Below are 25,336 nucleotides of genomic sequence, written 5' to 3' on the forward strand. Positions count from 1 at the left end.
TCTGTCTTCGGTCCCTGTCCCGGGGCCTGGCGGACGGACGTGTGTGCAGTCACATGCATATCCCCCTCCTCACTCTGGCGTCTCAGCCTCTGCCCATTCCCTGGGCCCCCAGCCCAGCCCTGTTGCACACGGGCCTTTCTTTCTTGGGGTTGCAAATACGCCAAAGATTAACGCCCGCAGCTGGCTGCAGCCCTGAACAATGGCAAGACCTAGGAAGTGAAGAAATCACCAGAGAGGCACCACAGCCCTGTCCAGAGGGGCGGTTCACAGGGTCTGCCCACTTGACTTGGTGTGACCCAGCCCCCCTCCCCCTCCCACCCCGCCCCCAGCTCCGTGCACCCAGCTGGAAAGGGGAAACAGTCTGTAAAGAAATTCTCGCTCCAAAGAACACTTCCCACAAGTCCATCACCTTAGACCAGAGATTAGGGGAAAGTTAAAGAAGAGGAGGGGCACCCCCTCCCAGGGGGAAATATCCAATAAATAATCACATGAGAGAGAGAGAGGGGAGGGCGGGGGTGGGGTCTGGAATCCCAGCTGGACGCTGTGACCCAGCCTGAGATGTGTCAGCTCCAACTCTTTTCTCCTTAACGGGCGACAAAACACGACATAATAAAGCAAAACCAATGCACAGAGATGCAAAGCCTTTTTTTTCCCTGAATCCACTCACCCACTTCCTCCTGGCGAGCCGCAAAGGTGACGGATGCCCCCCTGAGGACTTCACTACTGGGGCTAGTGAAGGAAAAAAAAACAAAAAAACGAACACTGGGTGGGCTGGAAGGTAGCATGTACTAATTTGCAAGGCTGCGATAATTAGGAATGAACAGATCATGCTCATTTCCAGCTGGGATGCGGCTCTGGAAAACAAACTTGGGATGGTGGAGGACTCACCGTGTGCCAGGCAATAGCCCCGTTAACCCACAACCCTGTGAATATCACAGGTGTTGCTAAACCCATTTTACAGATGAGGAAACTGAGGCTCAGGGTGGTAAAGTCACTTGCCCAAGATCAGGTCTAGAGAAAGAGGCAGGAGTTTGAATCCCTGCCTCTCTGGCTTTTGGGTCCGGGACTCAGGTCAGCCTCCCAGTGGCTCAGGAGGGGCTAATCACAGGGAGAACTAATCTTGCCTTGCACGTGCCTGTCATGACACAGTGACATCAGAAGCGCATATGTATTCCTTTCTTTTTGGCATAATTATGATGATTTCATGTAACTCTACTCTTTCATCTGGAGCTGGTCAGGTTTGTGCAAGCTCCTTCTCAACTCATCTCAGCACCGCCAAAAAGAGAATACTATTTGAAGGACAGGCGACGTAAGTCCCTTCTAGCAACCAGAAGCCGGTCTCCCCAGATTCCGGTTTGCACGGTCAGAAACAAGGGCTGCAGCCCCCGTCCTGGCCCCTGACTGGGAAGCTTAGAAATGCAGGTGGCGCGTCCCCTCCACAGATGAAGCCACTTAATTACCACGCAATCAATATGCAAACAAGTGCCAAACTGGGTTTGAATCAAATTTCTCACTGGGGACCCGGAGGGGGAGGAGAGTCCGGCAGAAGAGGGGCCCGCCCTGGTGGGCTGGCAGGGAGGGGACCGGTGGGATGAAGAAATGAGCTTTGACTGGGACCCAGGCACCCAGGGGCCTCGGAGCTGCCCTCGGGTGTCTGGCGTGGGGCCCCCCACTCCCACTGAGGGAGCCCCGGTCCAGGGCTCAAGGCTGCAGTCGGTGGGAGGGTTTCCAGGCCTGTCAGCTGAAGTCTGGCGGCCTCCACTAATTCATTTGACTCGGAAATCTCAACTTGACCAGATCCCCCCTCCCCTCTTTAAAACAAACTCATTAAACTTGTCAACACTCATTAGGCCTGTAAAACATTGAACTAGAGCCACTGGGGAGACTTGGAGGGTGTGTGTGTGTGTGTGTGTGTGTGTGTGTGGTGTGTGTGTGTCTGGGAGCCAGCACTGCAAATCTGAACTGGGACCTGGGAGACCCACCTCCGAGGCTTGTCCAGGGGGCAGAAGTCAGATTCGTTTGTTCCTCTGCTTCCTCCATCCTCTTGCATCTGCCTTTCATCGAAGGCGGAGCAGTGTAGGGGGCCAAAGCCCAGCCCCAGAGTCAGCCTTGAGTTGGAGTCTGGCCAGCTGCCAGTTCTTTCTCCTCTGAGCCTCAGTCACCCCATCTGTGTTATGGGTGTTATAACAGTAGGAGCCCTCTCTGGGCTGTTTGGAAAACAATGTACATAAGGCCTTAGAACAATTTCTGGCACGTTTTAAAAGCACAACTTCTGTAGCTAGTATTTTTATTAATAATACCCTAAGGCGGGGAGGGTATAGCTGAGTGGTGGAGCACAAGCTCGGCATGCACGAGTTCCTGGGTTCAATCCCCAGTACCTCCATTAAAAATAAATAAGTATGTAAATAAATAAACCAATTTACCTCCCCTCCAAATAAATACAAATTTAAAATTTTAAAATAAATAATATCTTAAAATGTAAGAAGCAGCTTAGTTGGAAATGTGGATTTGATAAGATTCGAGTTTGGACCTCAGTTTCCTGCTGTGGGACTCGGAATCAGGGATCATTTCCCTGAGCCTCAGTTTCCCCAAGTAAAATAAGAAAAAAAAATATGCGTTGGAAAATAGGAGAGTGGTGAGAAGTGAGTTAACACTCAGTCAAAACCAGCACAGAGTCTGGCATTGTAGGAATATTAGGAATAGCCTGTCTTTCCCGTTCTCGTCTCCTTCTCGATGGAACCCACCCCCCTCCCCTCCCCCTGCAGCAGGGAACCGGGTAGGCGGGCAGGGGGATTTCTGGGTCTCGCGTTGTTTGGGGAGAAACACTTCGTACAACCTGAGGCAGAGCTGAGGGGGTTGAAGCCTTTCAGGAAACCTCACCCCGGCCTGAGGGTGGAGGTTCCTGTGGTCTTCGAAGCAGAAGCCTCACTTAGAGAAGAAAAAACTGCTTAGAGGAGAAAAAACTATCCACCCACCCAACTCCACCACCCCCATAATTGAAAAGAAAAGAAAAGAAAAGAAAAGAAAAGAAAAGAAAAGAAAAGAAAAGAAAAGAAAAACCACCTACAGTTGTTAAAAACTGCCGGATGGAAAAGACACAAAATGACAAGAGACTGGAGGGAAGGGTCCTGCCTGGCTGTTGTGTCTCAGCCACACTTTTCCTTCTAAGACATTTCTCCTCGCACCCCGACTCCCCTACAGCAGCGAACTCAGCCTTCCCTGCCTCCGCCAAGGGGACCCCGCGCCGGTGGCCCTGGGACGCTCAGACGGAGGCAGACCTCGGGGCCGATGAATAGCTGTTTTGTCTCGGCTCCTATCTAGGATTTGTGGCCCTCGTTGTGATGTGTTCTTTTTCCTTTTAAAGTGGGGTGTCTGTGGGCCTTCTCCTTTCTCTCTCTTTCCCATTCCCCTTCTTTTTGAGAATGCCTTCTTAAAAAAAAAAAAAAGCCACGCCAGCCTTCTGCTATTTTTCTTCTCTCTCTGAAAATGAGACCATCAGCTATTGAAGCAGATTGATGAACTCTTCCCAAAAGTTTATTAAGGGAAGGTTAGACAAAGGCCCCAGGGCCCGCAGGCAACTGAGCAGTCAGTATATATACTGGGCCCTTTTGTCCCCCCAGGGCCGACGCTTGAATACCCCTCAATGGCCCTCTTTAGAGTGACAAGATCAAGCCAGACAAGGGCTTGTTAAAAGAAACTGCGACTGTTTCTCTGTCCACGGCCCAAAGCTCTGTCCCCGCTTCTCCTGCATTAATGTGCGTCTGCAGCAGGAGGAATAATCGGCTGGAATTCTGTCGGTTTTGTGTGGGTTTTTCTTTTTTCCAAAGTACACCCTTCCTCCTCCTCTGCCCTGCCTCCACCTGCCCCTCCCATCCCGCCCCTCCCCCCAGCCGTTCTCCAGCCATATGTTGCCTGCTGGAGTCTTCGAGGGAACCCAGGGTGGGTATTTCTGGAGGAGAGCGAGAGAACAGGGTTCTCCAGCCTCCGTCTCTTCCCGTCTGTCCTCATGGTAATAACCACCTTGACTGAACACTTACTCTATATGTACTGGGGCTGGAGGAGGGACTGGTGTGTGTCATCGCTGGGGTGGGCTTTGATGTGGAGGTTGGCGCGATTTCCCCCAAGCCATGGACAGGAAAGTGAGGCGAGAGAGGAAAAGTGCCCTTCTCCGGAGGCATCCAGCTGGGATGCGCTCCTTGCCTGGTTGAGGCTTGAGACCTTGCCCTGCTCTCCAGTGGCAGCATCAGGACCGTGCTTGGACCTCCAGGATGCCGGGCCGGGCCGGGGCATGGGAGGAGATCTGGCTGAGGTGCTGGACAGGAGGTGGCCTCCGGAGAACCCGTCCCTGAAGATCACTCTGAGAAGCCACAGTAAGGGAAAAACCAGGTTCCCTCTAACTGGGTTGGGAAGCGTGTCTGTCCGTATGTGTTTGTGTATGTGTGTTCATGTGTGTGTGTGTGCACTTGTGCACATGTGTGGCATGTATGTGTACATGTGGTGTCCTGAAGATTCGCCGTCCTAGTGGGTTTACATCCATGCTTCCATCTCCAGTGCCAGATTAGAACTTTGAGGCCCAGGACCTGTTAACTGCATCTTGTTCCGTTTTGATCCCCTCTACCCAGTACCATGCTGTAGGCAGAGTCGGTGCTCGGGAAGTGTCCCCTAAATCTGGAACTTTCCTGAGACCCATGAGCAGTGGAGGGGAGAGGGGCAACCAGGCTTCTGCTGAAGGCTGAGGCGAGCCCCTCCTGCCCGTCCCCCTGCCCTCCTCCTCATCCCTCTCTCCATCCCACACCTGTTTTAATTTGGATACCGACGGGGCCTGAAAAGGGAGCATCGCTAATGATCATGGGCTAGAGAATCGAACTCAGACGATTTATCTTCACTTTCTGAACAGCTTCCCTCCAGCAATGCCAGGGACGGTGTTTGCAGTCAGCCTCCCTGGAGAAAAGGATGGACAGGGGAAGGGAAGGGGCTTAGGCAAGTAGCAGGTGGAAGGAAAATGCAGATGCCTGGGAGGTAGGAGCCCGGACTCTGCCTTGGACCTTCCCTCTCTGGTGGGGTGGTGAGCTGTCCTGGTTTTAGCACTGAGAGTCCCACATCCCAGAAAACCAGTCCTAGGCCGGTCACCCTACTCCTTGGGGTACAGGGACAAGCCTCTTTGGCCTTGAGGACAAGCCACCATCACATAGGATCATCTCAGTCTCATCCCAGCTTTGCTAAAGGCCTGGGCAGGACGAGAAGAGGGACTGAGAAGGGACTTGGAGCAGCGCACAGGGCTCTGTGCTTGCGAGGCGGTACCTGGGGTCTGGGGCATCCATGCTTGTGCCAGGTGGGTGGAAGTGGAGCTCGGGGCCGGAGCCTGCTGGGTGGGTGGAGCCTCTGCCAGGGGAGGGGCCTCCAGAGCCGGCCCGATTCCCATTTGGTGATTTGACCCTTTGCTTTAGACTAACCAAGTTTCAGCCCTGACTCCGACTGGGTCATCACCGAGTCATCACCCGGCCTAGGAAAGGATGGTGACACCCCTCAAATCCAGTCTGCTCAGACTAAGACAGGCCTCCAACAAATGTTAAACTCCTCCCTCCACTTCTGCTCTGCTCATCACCCCAGACCCCTCTTTTTTTTTTTTTTTTTTTTTTTTCTGGCTTAAGAACAGAATTAGAGGGAAGAAAACGGGAAATCCAGATGCCAAATACCCAGAGAGGCCAAAGGGGGAAGGGGGTGAGTGAGGCATGGGGGTGCCGGGGGAGGTGGCTGAAGAATCATCGTAATTTAAGAAATCTGCCTCTCCTCCCTCCCCACAAGATAAGAGTTGCTATTTCATGGATGGTTCAAGTCAAACTTCCCCCGAGGAAGGGCTGTGACCCCTGACCCCTGTAACCTGTATTTAGCACGTTCAAAAGTCCCTACTAGCCCCAGAGAGTTGACCTGAGCTGGGACCAAGGCAACAGGGCAGGCAGGGCTATAAACAAGCCCAGCTCCTTGGGCTCTGGAATCCTGAGCGAAAAAACAGAAGGGAGCTCAGAGGTGGGGCAGGACCTAGGCGGTGAGCTCCTGGCCAAGGAGGGGGTGGGTGGGGGCGGAGGGTTGAGTGGGGGGCTGGGAGGATAATCAGGAGGTGGAAGGAGTTTGGGGAGGAGAAGTGGGCAGCTGACCCCCCGAATAAGAAAGCCTTTCTTCTCTTGGACCCTCAGTTTTCTCACCTGTAAAATGGAGCTAAAAATACTGTTCTCATAGGGGTTTTGTAAGGATTAAGTGAAATAATGGGTGAAAGCAGCTCACGTGAGCCTGGAGCATCACAGAGGCTCAAGAGAGCGCAAGGGGAAAGGTGGAAAGAAAAATGTGATACAGCCGGGGGCACAGGATGGGGTGATGAGTGAGGACTGAACTCGTCGACAGCCTGTTGTCAGTTGATCAGTGTCTTTGCTGAGCACTAACCAAATGCCAGGCACTGGGCTGAAGCATGAGATTCAGGCTTTGGGGTTCATGAGATGGAAATGAATTTGTCTTTATTTTTTTCAAACTCACATTTCCTGTGCATTTTTCCAGAAACTTTCCGATTCCTCCTCCCACCCACCACCATGCCCCCCACGTCTGCCGCAAACCAACTGTGCTGTGTCCACATCTCCTGCCTTAGACTGCATTTCTTCCCATCTTCTTAATGGCCTGTCGCATCTTTCCTTCTAGATATTCTGGGAGCCCACAAGAGGCTGGATTCCGTGTCAAATTGGCCCTTTCCCTGACTCTTGTAATCTCTGAGCCTCAGTCTTCCCATCTGTAAAATAGAGTGAATGACACACAATAGTATTGGAAAAAGCCAAGTGCCGGGTACCATGCTTGCACACAGTAGGTTCTCAGAGAGTGCGTGCAGGTGCAGAGGCAGGCCTGGAGCCCAGGCTGGCTTCTGGCTGCCCTCAGGAGCCAGGGCTCCAGCTCCCGTGGCCAGGCTGGCCTTTGAAGCTCAGTGCAGCTCTTTATTACCGCAATTAATTACCCGGGACAATGGTGCTCAGCCCTGCCCTCTGCCTGCGCCTTCGAGTGGCAGGGGGTGGGCTGAGGGCGCGAGGAAGAGGGAGGTTAAGTGGCTGCCTGTTTGTTTATGGGCACAAGAAACTTTATTGGTTTTACACTCCAGCCTGTTTTGAAATCAAAGAATGTTTCCAAAGAGGAGGGTTGAAACCAGCCTCTCGGAGCCCAGAGAGTGTCTTTTTTTTTTTTTTTGGTCCCCGGTTGAGCCCAGCCTGACCTCTACCTGCACCGGCATCCTCAGAGTCTGCTCAGGATCTGGACAACTGGGGTGGGTGCTTTGCCAAGGACAAGGTGAGCACCCAAGAGCCAGGAAGGCAGCCTGTCTTCCATGAGCTGCGGGCAGGCCAGGGAGGACCCCGAGCTGGGAGTAGGGAGGGAGCTTTGACTTCCTAGAGCCTGAAACGAGCACTTCTAAAGCATGTGACCAGGGCCCTGGCCAAGTCACTCATCCTCTCTGAGCTTTGGTGATTTTGTCTTCAAAACCAGCCTAAAAATAATGATCCCTGCCCAGCCGTCTGTAAGGTGCTCTAAGTGATGCTCAATGGTGTGGAAAAATTAGGTAACCTTTCTGAAGTCTTGGAGTTTGTAGTGGCTTCTTTATTTCTTCTTTAGTTCATTCATTCATTCACTTATTTTCTTGCCCTGTGAGAGAGTCTATAGCTACAGGTCAAGAGTTCTGCTTGGATTAGAAAACAGAAAGCTGGTTTCTCCTATTTACAAAACAGAAACAGACTCACAGACGTAGAAAACAAACTTAGGGTTACCAACAGGGAGAGAGGGGAAAGGGATAAATTAGGAGTTTGGGATTTGCAGATACTAACTACTGTATATAAAACAGATTAACCACAAGGTCCTATTGTATATATAGCACAGGGAACTATATTCAGTATCTTGGAATAATACATAATTTAAAAGAATATGAAAAAGAATATGTGTGTATAGCTGAATCACTGTGCTGTACACCAGAAACTTCCACAACATTATAAATCAAATATACTTTGATTTAGAAAAAAGGAGGGAGGAAAAAGCCAAACAAAAGAGTAATACTGTGTTACCAGTTTTGGATATAGGTTAAAAAAAAATAAATCAAATAGGTATTTACCCTTTAGAAAAAAAGAAAGCTGGTTTCTAACATCCAAAAACATTTTATTAGTTCTTTATTATAAAAGAATTACATGCTTAACACTAAAAGGAAAGTCAAACACCCAAAGAATATAGAAAGTTAAAAGGTTGTCACTCCCTTCTTTTCTTAATCTGTCCCCTGGAGTTAAATATTGAGAATAATTTGGAAGTTTGATCTTCTAGATATTTCTCTGCAGGGAAATGTGCACATCCACACATACGTTTATCTTGACAGAGCGGGCTTGTGCAGTGTGCACTGCTCTAGACTTACAGTTCAAGTGTCAAGGACATCCTTTTCTGGAGGCTAGAAGAAGAGGGTGCTTCCTCCTCGAGGCCTCACCCACAGTGGGTTTTGTTGATTGATTTGTCGCTGCCCAGCTGGCAGGTGAGAGCTAGAATGCCTGGCCCGGTGCCTGTCACTCTCACCTTTTCGCTCAAGGAACCATTCGGCTCCTATGTTGATGGTAAGACTAATGACCAGCGAAGTAGAATGTTCTTTTCAGCTTCCTGCTAAAAAGTAGCTCAGCTGGAATTTGAATTTGGGTTTTCGGACTCTAAGTCGTCTGGAATTTTCTGGGGTGTGCGGAGGAATTGGCCCCATCATAACATGCAACTGCTGATGAGTTCAGAGGACAGACTGCAGATAGGAACTGCCTGGTCCCACAGTGAAAGACAGGCACTGCTGACACTCTCCCAGAAAAGGTTAGAGACTTTAACGTGGCCTTGAAGCTAAGGCCGGCTGCTACCAGCCCGTCCAGGACGGCTCCCTGGTACCACAGCCTTCCCTTCTCCCTCCCAGTGAGAGCGCAGAGAGAAAGGGGGATGTAAGCCCACATCGCAGCCACCAGCTCTAAGGACGTGGGATCCCGGGGCCGAAATCCCCTCTCCCATCTAGGGTCCTGAAACTCACAGTTCCCCCCCAGTCACTGCACTCAGATTGGGATTTGGAGCTGAAAGAAGCTCCTCCTGCAGCAGATCCTCCTCATATGTCAGCTCTGGAAGCGGCTAGTCTGACCCTCTCATTTTCACAGATGGAGGGGCAAAGACCCCAGAAAGGTTAAGTGACTTGCCCAAGGTCACACAGCTAATTAGTGGCAGGGCTGGGACAGATTCCATCTTGCTGGAAAGATGATCTCGTTCCTCTGAGGCGGTGGTGACCTCTCTCCTGGCCCCCACGCAGCCTAGAGCCACATCTGGGTTTTTCCTTCCCAACTGCTGAGAGTCTTCCACACCTGGAGGAGGCCAGGAGGCTTCACAGATGGGGAGCTGGTGACCTGGAAAAATGAAGGCAAAGCCTGGGGGCTGGGGGAGGGAGAGAGGAGCTGCTCTCAGGCCTGAGGGTGAGACCGCCATGCTGGAGGTCCATTTACGAAGCTAACACAGACCTCTCATGTGACCAGCACTTTACAGTTTACAAAGCACTTCCAAGGCTGTGATCCTCATGACCCTCTGGGCGGTGGCCTTGTCACTCTGCTTTACATATGGGGAAATTGAAGCCCAAAGAGTGACACCGGTAGCTCAAAGCCACGCAGTAAGCAATGGAGTGTCAGACTGGGGCTGAGAGGCAGGGAGCTTTGGGACCAGTTAGTTCTCTGCCCCCATTTTACAGGTGAGGAAGGTAAGGCCCAGAGGAGAGGGGCCAGGAGCTCCCTATTCTAGGACCTCCTCCCCTAGACACACAGTGTTCCCTGAGACAGGTGAGCCCCTGATCACAAGAGGAAACAGAGCAATGAGTTACCTTTCCCAGGGACCATTCCCATCAGGGATGAGGCCCAGCCTGAGATACCACCCTTTGCTTCTAGTGATTCTAAACATGCCAGTGTAGGGGAATGGCTAAACTCTCAGGCTCCAGAGTCAGCCGGACCCGAATTCCAATCCTGACTCTGCTGTGTGTCCTTGGGAAAACTACCTCATCTCTCTGGGCCTCAGTTTCCTCATGTCTATGGTGGAGTTTCATTACCGATAGTGGCTAAATAGGTTAGGTGATGTGATGCGATAACGCGCACGCAGCTTTAACAGAGAGCCCGGACACCGTGAGTGCTTGATCAGTGTGGTGGCTGATTATTTTTATCTCCGGGACAGACTGAGGGGTTGAGATTGGCCCAGCTCTCCACCCCAGTGGCCTTGACAACACACCTGTGGCACGTGTCCTTCCCAGGTCTCTAGCCAACACGGAAGTTGGAGGAAGCAGCTGTCTCGTGTCTGGAGTCACACAAACGTGGGCACGGGTAGGCTCGGGGGGCATTCCAGCTGCAGAAGTGGTGAAGTTGCCTGTAGGAGAAAGAAAGGAAGTGGTTATCAGCACCTCCCTTCTCCGGAGACGGTGCCAATTCAACTCATTCTGTTTCAAAATAATAATTTAATCTGGAGTGGGAAAAAAAAACCACCACCACCACCCAGCTTTGCAACTCCAAACCTCGGGCCTTTCCCCACCCCCTCCACACACAGTGGTCTGGTTTCAGTCCAGGGGGGACCCTGAGGGCTCTGGCCCGTGGGGACCTCACAGGCGCTCCAGAGAAGAGGTCCTGGGTGCGGGGTGGTGTACTCTCAGCCTGAAGCCCCAGACGGGCTAATGGCACTGATGAACATACCTGCAAATGCTGCATTCTCGCTACTAGCTGCCCACTAAGATCCTCAAGGGTGCAAAGGGGCTTGCATTCCTGCCCTGCTCATCTCAACCCCCAATCAGAGTCGACTCCATGCCAGCCAATGATGATGGACAAGGCTTTAGGGTGAGGAAAGGGGCTGGTGGGGCCCAGAGATGAATCTGGGAGGCATCCACCAATCACGGATCCCAGACACCTCCCCGTTCATTCCCTGGCACAGTCCCTGGGGCCCAGCCCTTCACCCAGGTGGTGCGTGGCAGCATTCCACCTGAAGACAGGCTTTGAAAGTCAATTATTTGAAACCGGGGAAGCCAAGGCCTCACGGGCCTCTCAGAGCAAACAAGCGTTTGGCAAGTTCAGAGAAAAGGAAACAGGATTGAATATCCCCTTTGACTCACCTGGGGGGAAATATCCAACTGCTAGGTGGTGGGGGCATATGGAAGCTTGGCTCCTGTGGTAGGTTTAGGGGGCAGGCGTGCTTTAGGGGTCATCCAGCAAGGCCCCTGAGACATTCTAAAGCTTCCCCATAGCAGCTGATTCTACAGCTTAGGACTATTAAGGTTGGGCAGTTCTTCCTTCAGTCTGACTTTATTCCCTCATGCTGCAGATCAAAGATGGTGGGACCTCAACTACTTGCCCTTGACTCAGTGACTGAGAGTTGAGGAGCTGGGTTCAGGTCCTGACCCTGCCACAGCCAGCTGTGTGTGCTGTTAGCCACGCTGCTGCCCTGGGCCTGATCCCCATCTGTAAAATGAGGGAGAATAGTAATACCCAGTCTGAGGTTCTTGGTCAAGTGTAAAATCCTACAAAAAGGGAAGAGGTGGGGAGAAGCTGGTTCTGTGGCTGAGCTTCATCTCCATCCTTCAGAGAGATGCAGGGGAAGGAAGGATGCTTCAGACTACACACACCCCTGGCTTTGCAGCAGTCCCATAAGGGGAAACCCTCCTCCCAAGAAGCCTAGATCCTCACACAGCAGTGGAATGCAAGGAGGACAAATTCCAGTAGATGAATTCTGGAGGATGCAGCTGGAGGGACTAAGGTTAGATTTAAGGAAACACACGTGAGTCCTGTAAGTCATGAGGTCCTGGGGGTGAGGAGGAAGATTAGGAGGACAGGGGTGGGAGAACGTGGTAGAGGCAGGGGGATGCTGTGAATGACCTCCTAGCCCAGTCTCAGGAGCTCCTGCCCACTTACCAGCTTTGGCTGGGACCCCTGCCCCTGAGCCAGCCCAAACAGCACCGGGGGGGATGGGGAGGAGTCAGTCTTTGCTCTTCTCTTTCCCTCAGCCAAGGTCAGTGGGACACATGACCCCTCCCCAGCTCCTGATTCTCCCTTCTGCTCTAAATCTCTTAACCATGCTGCCCCCAGAGCCGAACAGGAGGTGGGAAGATTTGGAGCAAAGCCCAGAGCCCTAGAGCAGCAGTTCTCAGCCCTGGCCGCAAATAGGGAAGCTTTTTAAAATCCCAGTGCCCAAATTGCACCCCTAGACCATTACATCAGAATGGAGGTGGGTCGTATTTTTAAGAGCTCCCAGGTGATTCTAATGAGTGGTCCAGGTTGAGAACCCCTGGCCCAGAGTCAGAGATGGGGATGTTCCAGCCACATGGATGCCTGAGCCACACCCTCCCAGCTTCAGCATCCTCCCCTGCAATGACCAGAAACCATCAGAAACCTCTTAGACTGGCAGAAACTGAGAAAGGAGAGCATGTGAAAAAGCGCCTGGTACCTAGTAGGTGCATATTAAATGCTTGTTGAAATAATAATGGCTCCCAATCATGGAGCACCTGCTTTTGTATGCATTTACATCAGCTTTTTTCTGGACCCAATGATTCCTGGGTTGGCGCGTGTTTTCCCAGGAGGACGGTTGCCTTTGTCCTGGTTTTGGGCGAGCAGGTGTGTCTGGAGGCCCTAGGGGAGGACCCTGGCTGGTTCTTGTTTGGGCACATCTTAGGTAACCTTCAGCAAACAGTGACTCAGCCATAGCCAAGTCCCTTCCCCGGCCAGACTCGTCTTCCTCAAGTTTCTTCCTGCAACATGTCAGGGCCCAAGAGATTGTGGCAAGTGCCTGTGTCTTGTTTTCCTTGGGGGCCCTTGGCAGGGATGGAGGCGAGGGACAGCGGCTGTCTGTTTTGCCTCCCCTTCCTCAGATACTTGCTTTACCTGAACACCCACCTGCCTCCTAGGTGCTGGGGCTCAGAGGGGCTAAGTGATCAACCCGAGGTCACCCAGGATTCAAACTCCCAGTTCTCAGTCTCCAAAGCCATCTCTCGCTGGCAGCCTCTAGTACCATGTGGTGAACAAAGGAACAATGCTCCGATCCCCAGCCTGGCCGACACCGCTCAGTTCCCGGCTCTTGGCCTCACTCTCTTTTTTCTTTCCTCCACCCAGGCTCAGAGCACCCTCAGACTGGGGGTGGCAGCCAAAGGCATTACTTCCGGGCTTGCAGGGGAGGGCCAGGAGGAATTTAGGGCATTGTAAGAACTCAGAACCTGCATCCGAGTCAGTGGTTCCAGGACTTAGGAAAAATAGTGGCCAGACTGGCCACACCCTCTGCAGAGCCCTGCCCGGGAGCCCTGCTACCTGCCGCCACCCCCATCCCGCGCCCGCCCTGTTGCTGACGTACCCTGAAAGTGTCTCTGGGACTAGAGGGCAGCCTGACACCAGTCCCGGCTCTCCCACTGAGCTGCTGTGTGACCTCTGGTAAGTCACATCCCCTCTCTGGTCTCGGTTTTCTCAACTGTGAGACCATGAATTAGGTGGGGCTAAATGATCTCTCAGGTTGCTCCTAGCTTGAGCCAACTGACTCTCTCAACACAAAAAGGAGGTTTCAAACATGAGAGGCCAAGTTCATCTGGGGGGAGCCTCCTCTTCCCAAGCAGAGAGGTTGGTGCCTGCATCAGCCCTGAGATCAACCCGCATTCTGCCTCTCTGAGCCTTGGTTTCTTAATCTGTCAGTGGAATCGTAATAGTTGCCATGTGTTGCAATAGTTAAGGGAACTCATCCACAAAAGAACCTTAACGGCACCTGGTACACAGAACACACTTCCAGGGAGCTGTCCTGATGGCCGGTAACGGGTTCGCTGCGTTCCAGAACCCTTATCTGTAAAATGGGGTAATAGTGCCTGCCTGGTGGGGATATTGCCAGGAGACAATCAAATGAGATAATAAGAGCCCGGACCTGGCTGCCTGGCCATGATCCCAGTTATTGTGAAATGACTTGTGTGCAGCTGGACACACCCTGAGCATTCTGTGTTTGTATGTTTCTGTCCCATGGGTGTAGCTGAGCCTTTCTCCCGTTTCCATCCTCCTTAATGGGAACAGTGGCAGAAGGAGCTGGGAGGTGGGGTGACGTGGGGAGTGTTGCCCTGCTTAGGGTGCCAAAGACACTCTGTCCTACACCCCCTGAGTACCCAGGCTCAGGGACCTGCTGTGCCCCTCCCCGCCGTGGTCACATCAGCCACACCCTCGGTGCAGCCCCAGCCCAGGCCCTGTTCTCCAGCGAGCACCCGCTCCACGCTCCTGTTTCCCCTTGGGCCAGAGCTCTCAAACCCTAATTTATGAAACCTGTCGACTCAGAGCCCAGATCTGCAGTCCCCCAGGGGCGTCCGTCTGTCTGTCTGTCCATCCAGCTCAGATCGGCGCTAGTCTGGCTCCAATGCCTGAAGAAGGAATGCCAGCCAGCCGGTGGGGCCTGTGGGCTGTAGAGATGACAGCCCCGGCCTGTGTGACACCATCCACCTGGCTCCTTGTCCCATCAGAAACCACTTAAGGGGATGTACCTTAAATGCGGAGAGCGAAGGCAGGGCTGGAGATGCTTTCAGAAATGGAAATGCGGCCCATTTGTTTATAATTTACTCCCTGACACTTAACGGGAACCCGATGGGATAAAGGCCCTGCCGTCACCCAGCTCCCACCTCAAAAGTGCTGGAGCCGGTCCAGTTCTCTGGAGGCAAATGCATCTCAAAGTGGAGCAAACCGCTTTGCTCCCCCACCTCCTGCCTCCTGCTCGCCCTCCCGCCTGCTCCCTCTCTCAGCTTTTGAAAGACTCCTCACTGTTCCCAAGATCCGTGGGGCTGCCAGCCTTTCCAAGCTGTGGGGCAGGAAGGCAGGGGGCCTTGCTTTCAAGGCAGGGAAGGGCAAGGAAGGATTTGAGAAGGGACTAGCATATTCTGGGCACAAGACAGGCCAAGAGAGGGGGCCAGTGATGGAGGAGAAATCCAGTTTTCAATTTTCCTCAAGAGAAAAATGAGTGTATGAGAGACAGAATAATTTTCCAGTGTGCAGGCCCTAAGTAAAACCTCCTTGAGACATTGTGAGTTATTAAAGAGGAGGAAAGAAAAGAAATTGTAAAATCAGTTTGCCTTTAGCAGAACGGTACAATGAACTCTTATTTCCAGGGGAATCTAATTAGAGGGCAGGCGGTCCAGCCTGTAGGGAGATGAAAGCTGGAGGCTGGGGTTGGGGGGCTCCCTGGGCTGTGTGGGAGGAGGGCTGAGAGGGTAAAGGTTGGGCTTTGGGGGAGGCACTTCCCTTCCCAGCATCCCGGGAGGCTCAGCTGGCTTGGATTCGAATCCTGAATTTTGGCTCTGCCTTATGTCTTTGAGTTGGCTTCACATGAGCATCTGCTACCTCATTTAAAAATGGGAATGATAAAATGAGAAAATTCCTTGTCCGTATACTTGTCAGGATGAAATGGGGGAAGGTCTGAGCAGAGCCGGACACACCCCGGGCACTCTGTGTTTGTATGTTTCTGTCCTTCCTCGTTCACCGCCATCACCAGCCTCCCCACCTCCATCACTGACAACTTCCGAATCTCTAGGCACTGTGATAAACCCCTTCACTTTCAGAATCTCCCTTCACCACCTCCCTCTCTTTCGCCACTGACCCTCTGAATCTAGCCACCAGGTCCCCTAGCCTCCTGGTTTTACACGTCTAGTTCAGAGGTCGCCAAACCTTCCTCCTTCCCTGCCCTCTTGCGGGATACTTCAGATTCTTTTAGTGGAAGATCAACTTTTTGTTCAGAAATATACAGCAGAGAGTAAAAGTTCCAGGAACTGTAAGCACACGTGCGCACACCCAGCAGGACCATGGTTAACAGCGGATGTGGGTCTTTCCATGTTTATTTCACAAAGCACAAGATCCAGCATCTTCTCACGAGGTCCATCCCTAGCTTGAGCGCAGCATCTCCTCCCACCAATGCCACCCCAGGCCAGAGAGCACTGGTCTTTTCAGCAGCCTTGTCAGGGTGATTCGGAGCAAGCACAGAATGGCATTGCAGGGAGAGGGGAAGATGGCAAAGGAGTGTAGAAAAGAGACATTGGCTTGTGAATGTCCTACAGTTTCCAAGGTCTTGTCACTGCGCTCACTTAGTGAAAGGGAGATAGAGTGGCACAGGGGTCTGACCGTGGTTCTGACTCCTGATGGACCCGGGTTCAAGTCCAGGCACAGTCGCATAGAGCTGTGTGACCTTGGGTAAGTCATTGCCCCTCTCTGAGTCTCATCCTTAGAACCGGTTCGATATCAGCGCCTGCCAGCTCTGAGTGTTGTGGGGTGAAGCCAGTGATGTGTGCCAAACTCAGAACCTGGCACCTGGTAAAAGCACCACAAATGCCTGTTATCACTGTTGTGTCCTCATGGAGAATGCCACTTGTTTCTCAGAACTGAGAAGCCTGATCTCTCCCCATCTCGAAGCATGATTTTGCCCTCTGAGAACCCTGTCTTTTCAGATTCCTCCCTCTCCCTGCTAGTTTAATGTAACTAACCCATGGCTGGCCACATTTGGGGAAAATAGCATTATTTATTCTATCGAGATTCAGCAAACTGGGCCCAGGGCAATAATTGCCCCAGGGTGCAAGCAACAGATTTTATTTTTATTGATCAAAAAAATTTTTTTATCAAAAACACATCAAATGAGAAAAGGCGTAAGCAGCAGGCTCAAATTGGATTTTAACTCCTTTAAAAACTGACTCCTCCAGCAACCCATTTCCAAAGATGTCTGATGCTCTGCCTTGAGATGCTCACGGTCCAGGGTGGCCCAGGGGTCTTAGGGCCGTCGCAGCAGTTTTGCCGCCATCATTCAGACACCTCATTTGCATTTGGGCTGCCTCTGAGTGGACCAAACATCTGGATAAGGATGCAGGGATTCAGTAGAGTACCGATGTGTTGGTTTACAGAGCGTCGATCCTCCAGACCTCTTGGAACTGTTCAGCTGGCTAGCTGGGGCTTGCAGCGGGGTGCCAGGTGTCTGGCGATGCATAAATACATCTCTAATGAGATGATTGTGCAGGATGATCTGAACATACCCACCGATAATCACGTTGGCTTGAAGAGCGAACCTTCGTCGGCATCTGTTGCAAAGTTGCAAGTTATGGCACCGATCTCAGTGTATGGGGGTTGCATTTATTCCTTACATGTGCATTTATCCCCTCATTCATTCATTCCACAAGTCTGTGTTGAGCTCTTCCCATGGGCCAGGCCCTCTTCTGGGCATTGAGAATAAAGCAGTGAACAAAACAGATAAAAAACCCTTGTCCTCGTGGAGCGGAAGCATTGCCCCTTCAAATAATTCAAGCTGGGAGCTGGAGGAGGGGTCGGGGAGGAGGCAGGTGTCAGGTGTGGTCCCTGACTTCAGCCTTTTAAAGTCACTCTCCTGATGCTGAAGCAGCTGTCCCCTGCTGACTGTGCAAATCTGATTGTTGAACTCGAGGATAAAGGTGGGCGGGGGGGAGGAAGAGGGCTTAGGGCGGGAGCTGGGGTGAACAGAAGGAGTAGAAAGAGGTGGGTTCAGAGGCTGGGGTGGGTGGAGGACAGGCTGGGCCCTGGTCAGGGTTCCATGCATCCCTGGCTGAGGTCTGGCACAAGTCTGATGACCCAGCCACCATGGTAAGTTGCAGGAGCAAGGACTGCAGAGAAGAAAGTTCACCTGTGGAACTGTCCCCTGGCTGCGTCCCGACTGGGCTGTCTTCTCCCCGATCCCCCCACCCCCACCATGTGAAAAAGATCTAGCGTTCTGGTGCCATGAGGGGCTGTGGGCTTGGCACCCTCTCTCAACCCCTCTATTTCCACCTGACAATAGTAAGAAGAGTTGCGTGGTTTCCCCTTTCCCTAGTGTAGCGTGGATTTTGTTAGCTATTGCTCCTTTTCTCTGAATTACTACAGAACAGTGGTTCTCAAAGTGTGGCCCCCAGCAGCGGTGGCGGCAGCTTCACCAGGGAACTTGCTGGAAATGTGACTTCTTAGGCTCCACCTACTGAATCGGAAACTCCCCCGGGAGCCCAGCAATCTGTTTCCACAAGTCTTCCAGGGGATCCTGATGCCCTAAAGCTTGAGAACCCCTGGTGCAGGAGACGCTGGGGACGTGTCTTGGTTTACTTAAAACGCATTCATTGGCTTAGGCGTGGGACCTGCCTGGGCTGCAGGGAGACTTTGCCACTGAGCAGCTGGGGTCTCCGCAGCTTTCTGAGCATTTCCCCAAGAGCCCTGGCCCCAAGAAGTGATGGCAGGGATTTTATGAGAGGACATAATGTGTGCTGAGTTCCTGGTACATATCAGACCCTGAATAAACGGTCAACTCCCTCATCTTTCTGTTAACTGTATCGTATCGTGTGACAGAAGCAAACTGTAACAAGATGAAGGGGTTCAACAGGACAAGTGCTGATAACCTTTGAAAAATCAAGCTCACCAACTCTAAGAGCAACAGAATCATGGCGCCTTAGAATCTTGGAACCATAATATGTTAGAGCTGAAACGGGACAATTTAGTCCCACCCCTCTCTTTACAGGTGAGGAAACAGAGGATCGTAGAGGCTGTGTACCTGGCCCGAGTGACACAGCACACCAGAGCTGTCCCTCATCTCCCTCAACACCCCTCTGACCACACTGCTGCTTCCTTCCTCTGTCTGTCCTGTCCTCTGGCTTATTTTGCAAAAGGAGCCCCAGATGGTCTCCTAGCTGCTGCTTGTAAATATCTTTTGGAAGCTGGGCATCGTGTCCATTTCATTGTCGTATCACCCGTAGCTGGCTCAGAACCCACACGTGTTTGACACCTGTGTGTTGAAAGGATGAATTATATCTGGGAACAGGAGCCTGAGCAGCGGGGAGAGGGCATTAGACCCTGGGGACCCCCTGCCCTTGATGGGCACAGGTGATGGCCTCCCACGGACCCATCAGCATCCCAGCACCGGGACCTGGCTCGGAGCTGGTGTCTGCTTCAGGACCAAGTTTTCCAGGGCTGGGGCGTCCGCCTGACATAATACGGAACAGTAATTAAGAAATAAGCCGCCTTGCCCAGCTTCACAGCGATCATTTGGCTAAGTAACTACCATGGTCCAGTGCCTCAAAAATCACCATTAGAGTACGCTCCTTATGGCCATAAAATTTCTCGTTTTCTGCCTTTCATCAGCCTCCCCCTGCAATCTTCGCCTTGCTTTATTTATACATTCGTCCTCAAACAATGGCAATAAACTCTTTCCCAGAGTGTTGCAAATCAGAAATTTGTCCACATTTTTCCACCACCTTCCACTGTGGACCTGCTCTGCCTGGGAACAGCCCGGCCAGGCCAGCTGGAGAGGCCGGGTTGCCCTAGATTGATGGGGGCACGGCAGGATGGGGTTGCTGGGGAGAGAGGGTGGGGAGGGGGCAGCGGGAGAATGCACCATGAAAGGCCGGGCTGCCCAGCGACCAGCCTGAGACACAAGGGGCCCCGAGACTGGCTCTGGCCTGGCCGGGAAGGGTGGGGGAGGGGAGGGGAGACAGGGAGGTGAAAGGAGGAGAACGCCTTCCCCAGCCCCTTCTCCTTAGAGAGGAAGGGTCTGGGGACTACTGGGAAGCGGGGCTGGCCCCAGGCAGAATACAAGGGGGTGAAATCCATCCTTTCCTGCCTCTACTGGAGTCAGATGATCTTGGGGTGTCCTGCAGCCCACCCTGCACCCCTAACTTAGAATCTCAGTCCCTTCCGGAGCTCCTCATTACCTCCATCCATAAATCATGCTTCCATCCAGCAACAGACATTTAGCAAAAGCCCTACTGTGTACCAAGAACTGTACTGGGTTCTGGTGTGTGAAATGGTGAATAAATCAGATACAGTGCAGGCCCCCTTCTCAGGGCTGTTCTTAGAGTCCCAGGATGACCTCTGGTTTTCAGGGATGGGGAAAAGGAGGTCCAGAGAAGGGTTTAGACCCTCGCAAAGTCAAGAACAAACATCAGAGTTCCAATCCAGAACCCCCTTGTCTTTCCAATCAGCCTACGGGCTCCCTGGGGACCTGCCTCTGGGCAAGGTAATTGTCCCCTCCTCTAGCTGGGGTGCCCACGGCTGCCTGTAGCAGGTTTGGAGGGCACTTCCGCAGTGACTGTCTGTATTTTAGTCTGGAGTTCTCGGAGGCAGCAATAGGTGGAGAAGTGAATCAAGTTGAGACCCTTGATGTGGGTCTACAGAGGGGAAGTCTGTTCTGTTAGGTGGGCTTCCCAGGTAAAGCTTCTTTTTCTAAGGAGGGGGGCTGGCCTCCCTTAAGCGACATTCAAGGTCCGGCTTGTTTTTCTGGCAATTCTACTTCACTCTCAGATGTGCGCTCTAGAGTCAGCCGGCAGCACTGCCCGCCTGTGAGAGCGGTTCTCTTCCAAAAGGCAGGATGCTGAGAAATCTACTTGTTTCCGTGGCAGTGACGTTCATTGCTATAGCTTTTGTCTTTGTGGGTCTTGGGTCCCCTAGTAGGTGCACCTTGATATTCAATAAAATGTTAGGTTTCAGAGTTTTCTGGGAGGCCCATTTAAAGAAAGATGGAGATGAGGAGAGATGGAGACGTCAGATGGTTAGAAAGGACTCCTGACAAAAGAGGAATCAGCCCAGAGTCCCAAGAAAGAACCTTTGACTTTGGGGAAACTTGAGTTATTTCTCCTTGTTGTCTGTGACGGCAAGCTCCATGGTTTCTTTGTTTAACTGATGGCTCCTGTTAGAGCCTGTTATTAAGAACATTCTAGAATGATAGAAACACAGAGCTGTGCCCAGTCACCCCGCCCCTGGGGTAATGCCCTTTTATAGGAGAAGTATAGCTTCTGTCCTCAAGAAATTCCCAGTCTTATTGTGAAGGCCCAGTCTCTACTCCAGGGTGTCCCCAGCTTGATGAGGGAGGCCTAGTTCCCATCCTCAGGAAGTTCAAATAGACCTTTTACAAACTGGATGATGAGGTGTATTGGTAAACAAAACACAAGCATTAGAACTTCATTGTCGGTCCCCAGCAAGAGTCTATGCCCAGTGCTGAGGATGGCACCGGGGGGGCAGATGCCACAGGGGTTCCAGGAAAGCGAGCACCCAGGGTGTGGCAGTCATGGAGAGCTTCCTGGACTAGGAGGACTTTGAGTCAAGACTTGAAGGAGGGGGAAAGTGAGACAGTAAGAAGTAGTGGAAGGCACCTCACCAGGCCACAGCAGCGAGTGAAGCCCTGGAAGTGGCCTGCAGGGGACACCTATTTGGGCCAGGGCAGGGAGGGCCTTGAATGCCAGGCTCACAAGTATCACCTTGATGGTTAAGACGGCGCCTCTGGATCCAGCCACCCGGGTTTAACTGTCACTCTGCCACTCAGTTAGTCCCTTTGAGCCTTGGTTTCCTTATCTGTCACGTGGGGCTCATAGTAGCACTCACCTCTTAGGGTTATCCTGGGACTAGATGCCTTGTGATGGGAAAAACACACAGGCAGCTCAGAACATCAATAGCTATTTTTGTGTTTATTCCTCTGTGACTTTCATGCCCCGTCCTGCTGTCAGAGACTGTGTGGTCACAGAGCCCAGTCTTCGGGGTACAGGGAGCCCCAGTTTTAAGTCCTTCCTCAAGGTTGAGCCTGGAGGCAGGGGATCTGATGGAGGGAGGGAGACAGGGGCCATCATCCTGAAACCATTTTCCATCCCACCTCCCCTGCTGCCTTTCCAACGGCTGCAGCCTTCCAGGCTCCAGCATGGAGGAGGGGGAGGGGGGGTGGGGAGAGGGGCAGGAGGATCCGGGCAGGCTTGACTTCCCAGGCATATGGTCCTTTCACAGTGGCTTTGTGGGGCGCTGACGGGTGGTGAGGCTGCCTTTTCCCGCTGCCGCCGTGCAGGGCATTTTCGTCTGGCCGCTGGGGCCCCAGCTGCTGCTGTTTCCCCTTCGCTGACTTTGAGGCCTCCCCCAGCTCGGCTTCCTGAGGTCTGTCTCCATCTCTGGCTGTTTAGTGCCTGCCAGCATTTGAGTCCCAGCTAAATCACTTACCTGAGACCCTCGTACCCTCTCCTCTCCTTGGGTACCACTTGCATCTGGGATGGCTTCCCCCGGGGATGGGATGTGCGGTCTGTGGATGTGGCTGGGTTTGTGCAAAGCCCCCACCAGAGGAGAATAAGGAAGGAATGACAAAGGGGTATTCATTCATTCATTCACTCGTTCATTCATTCACACATGCATGTATTCCTTGCCTTTGTGTTTGGGGCCAGGCAAATGTGGTTGCCTCTGGGGGCTACAGAGGTAGGTAAAGTTCTTATTGTATTCAGGCTTGAGTGGACTTGGGCTTGAATTCTGGGTCTGCCTCCCACAGCTACAGATGCTGCATGTGTTCCTTCACCCCCAAGCCTCACTCTCCTTCCTAAAACAGGGGCAGTGATGGGAGTCAGGGAGGATGTAATAACAACAACAACAACAACAACAACAACAACATATATTGAGTGCTGACTGTATACCTGGCGGTGTTGTAAGCCTTGTCTTGCAGTAATTTATTTCATCCTTGTGGGTGACAACTCCTTGAGGTCAGTAGTATGATTTTCCTCATTTTACAGATGAGGAAATTGGGGCCCAGAGGAGTAAAGCAACTTTCCTGAATTAGTAGGGGAGCGGGCTGTGATCACAGCATCCAGGACTCCCCTTGGTACTTCTCAGGTCCCATCCGTGTAGCCACCCCAACACTCTAAAGGGTAGGTGGCTGGCCCTTCTTACTCCCAGTGGGTGGAGGGGGAAATGGAGATGCCAGGAGGACAAATGACATGGTCAAGGTCACACAGTAGTTCAAGGACTGAGCCTGGGGTGCCAGCTCCCCACCTGCCAGTCTTCTGTCTGAATAAGGAGAGATGGGCCAGCTCAGCCAGGATGCCCCATCACCCACAGCTCTCGGAGCTCAACCCCCAGACAGTTTCCTGCTCTTCCCTTCCTCCCTGACTCCCATCACTGCCCCCGTTTTAGAAAGGAGGAGAATGAGGCTTGGGGGTGAAAGAACATACCCAGCATCTCTAGCTGTGGGAGGCAGATCCAGAATTCAAGCCCAAGTCCATTTGGCCCCACAGCTTCTGTTCTGTCCACCTGCCCCCAGTGCCTGCTGGTGGCAACCTCAGCCACGCTCTGTAAGATGGGGCCCAGTTGGCAAGCCCCCTTTATGGAGCTGACATAGCGGACTCTACCATCTGCCCGGCACCAATCACTGCTCTTCTTGTCATTAAATGGGTTCCATGAGTAAACAACTGAAATAACCCAGCGAAGAAATAAAGGAAAACTGCTGATTGTCTTCAAGATTGTCTTAAAGTCACAAGAAGAACATAAAAGGGTTTGTGAGCTGGACTCCTCTTATTGTGGACTGGCTTCTGCCTCTAAGGTGTCCGCTAAAAATGTCCTGCCTTCTCTCCTCACCCATGGCCACTGCCCCTCTCTTCTCTCCTACACAAGACTTGCCCTTGGTTCACAGTTCAGTGCAGAAAGAGCTCTTGATCCATCATGAGAAAACATGGCTCGGAATTCTGGAGATGCAACTACACAGTACCATTTCAAGCAGTACTACTTCCTTCTTCCTGGATGTGCCCCTTCCTGGAGGGGATGTATAAAGAGTGCCCTCTAGTGCCTGAGGACGGAACTATACTGTGAGCATAGAAGCCACAATCAGAGAATATTCCAAGTGGGCCCCGTATTTTGTAATGCAAATCATCTACCAAAGGTTCAGAGTTTAAAAAAAAAAAAAAAAGCAGCCTACTGGGGTTAGATGGGCATTTCCTGGACAAGGGAAAGTTTTGTCAAATTTAGGTTGTGGACAAAGTGAGAGTTCCAGCTTGGCTTTCTAAAGATACTCTTCTCCCTGCCCTCTCCTCCTCAAGTTGGCAGGGTGAATTTGGGCGTGTTGACTCATCTCAGTCATTAAGAAATAGCATAGGATCCAGAGTCAGACAAAACCTATTTGGACCCCCACCTTGCCAAGGCCTCCGGACTCCTAGGGAGACTTCTTGGAGAGCAGGACTGAAATGAAGCCGTGTAGACAGTTTTGCTGAGCCCTGGCCATGACAGCACAGAGGTGGGCACCCCAGACCCCGATGGAGAGGGCACCGTCAGGAAGGCTTCCTGGAGGAGTGGTCCCAAACTGAGTCGGAAAAGGATGAGGCTTCATGGAAGCTCATGCTTGCACTCACCCCGGCACTCTTTCACAGCCTTGATACACTCACTCACTGACTCTTCCAGTCATTCAACAAATATTCGGGGTCCACTTTGTGCCAAGCATTGGAGATTCAGCAGGGAAAAAAAAGACAAAATGTCCACCCTTTTGGAGCTTGCCCTGTAGTGACAGCCAGGATGAAGGTGGAGGGCAGGCGGGAAGGAGGCAATAAAGTGAAATATTTGACACATCTGATTGTGACTTGAGCTGTGGAGAAACTGCAAAGCAAGGAAGGTGGCTCCCGATGGCGGGGAGGTAGAAGGGGAGTGGATCCCCGTTATTATCCATGTTTTATACACATGAAATCCACATAATTGAGGCAAACTGTGTTGGGAGCCTGTGCTTTTAAATGCCTGGCTCTGGCCGGCAGCAAACTGCAGGCCAAGAGGGTGATGGGAGGGGTGCTCCAGGCGGAGGGCACCGCCCGTGCAGTTGCTGGGGCAGGGCCAGGGTGGGGCGGGGGATGGGTTGGCAGGTAACCTGGATGCTGAATCACCCGGGTTTGGGGCTGGGCTGGTGGCCTGCGAGTCATGAAGGGAGAGCACAGGGGTTACTAAGGTCTGCGATCTGGACACCTGGGTGGTGGTGCTGAGAACGGCATCCCAGAGCAGTCTGGGGGGCAGAGGAGGAGGACAGGAGGGGTCGCTTCCAGGGTTCCAGGGAGGTGTCACTTGGGCTCTGAGCCCCATCTCTCCATCCACCCTCTGTTGCCCAGCCTTTGTGTGCGGCCTGGTCCGGCTACCGCAGACCCTCCCGAGCTGCAGGCACCACGCGCTGGTTACAGCTGAGCAGTTTGGGGGCCGGGAGGCCGCCCGCCACGGCCCCTGCTCGCCGGGCCCCCAGCTGAGCTGTAAATGACTTTTCCATTTTCCCGAGACCTGCGCCCAGGCCTGTTTGGTATTCAGGGACACCCAGCCCACACTCGCCAGCTCTCGGCTCTGCCCGAATTACTTGATTAAAACGCATATCAACTATTATGTGATTCATTTCTCTGCCGCAGCTCCGAGCTGGCCTATGTTAAACTGTAATAAAGGCTGGGCTGGGAGGCTGCGGGGACGGCGAGCTCAGGAGCGGGCTGGGAGGGCGTCTCTGAGTTCGGGGGAGCTGAAATCAGGACCCCAAACCTCAAGGCCACTGCTGGCTTCCCTGGGTCTAG

At 52.5% G+C, this 25,336-nt stretch overlaps 1 protein-coding gene and 1 long non-coding RNA gene across 7 annotated transcripts in view; one reads left to right on the forward strand and one right to left on the reverse strand.

Annotated features, from left to right (window-relative positions):
* The window catches only part of PAX7 (paired box 7), a 101,547-nt gene that overhangs the window by 22,210 nt on the left and 54,001 nt on the right, over positions 1-25,336 (forward strand). The window lies entirely within an intron of this gene.
* On the reverse strand, positions 6,589-10,988 carry LOC116668271. 3 transcript variants are annotated; one of them, XR_004325369.1, is made up of 3 exons: positions 10,743-10,987; positions 10,288-10,422; positions 6,589-6,775 (listed from the first exon to the last, which is right to left on the reverse strand). It is a non-coding gene; the product is annotated as an uncharacterized LOC116668271 (long non-coding RNA). The 3 variants fall into 3 exon arrangements; XR_004325368.1 differs by lacking the exon at positions 6,589-6,775 and adding an exon at positions 8,155-9,453 and having other exon boundaries at positions 10,743-10,988; XR_004325367.1 differs by lacking the exon at positions 6,589-6,775 and adding an exon at positions 8,155-9,425 and having other exon boundaries at positions 10,743-10,983.

This window comes from Camelus ferus, chromosome 13 (genome assembly GCF_009834535.1).
Source record: "Camelus ferus isolate YT-003-E chromosome 13, BCGSAC_Cfer_1.0, whole genome shotgun sequence".
In the NCBI taxonomy this organism is placed as follows: Eukaryota; Metazoa; Chordata; class Mammalia; order Artiodactyla; family Camelidae; genus Camelus; species Camelus ferus.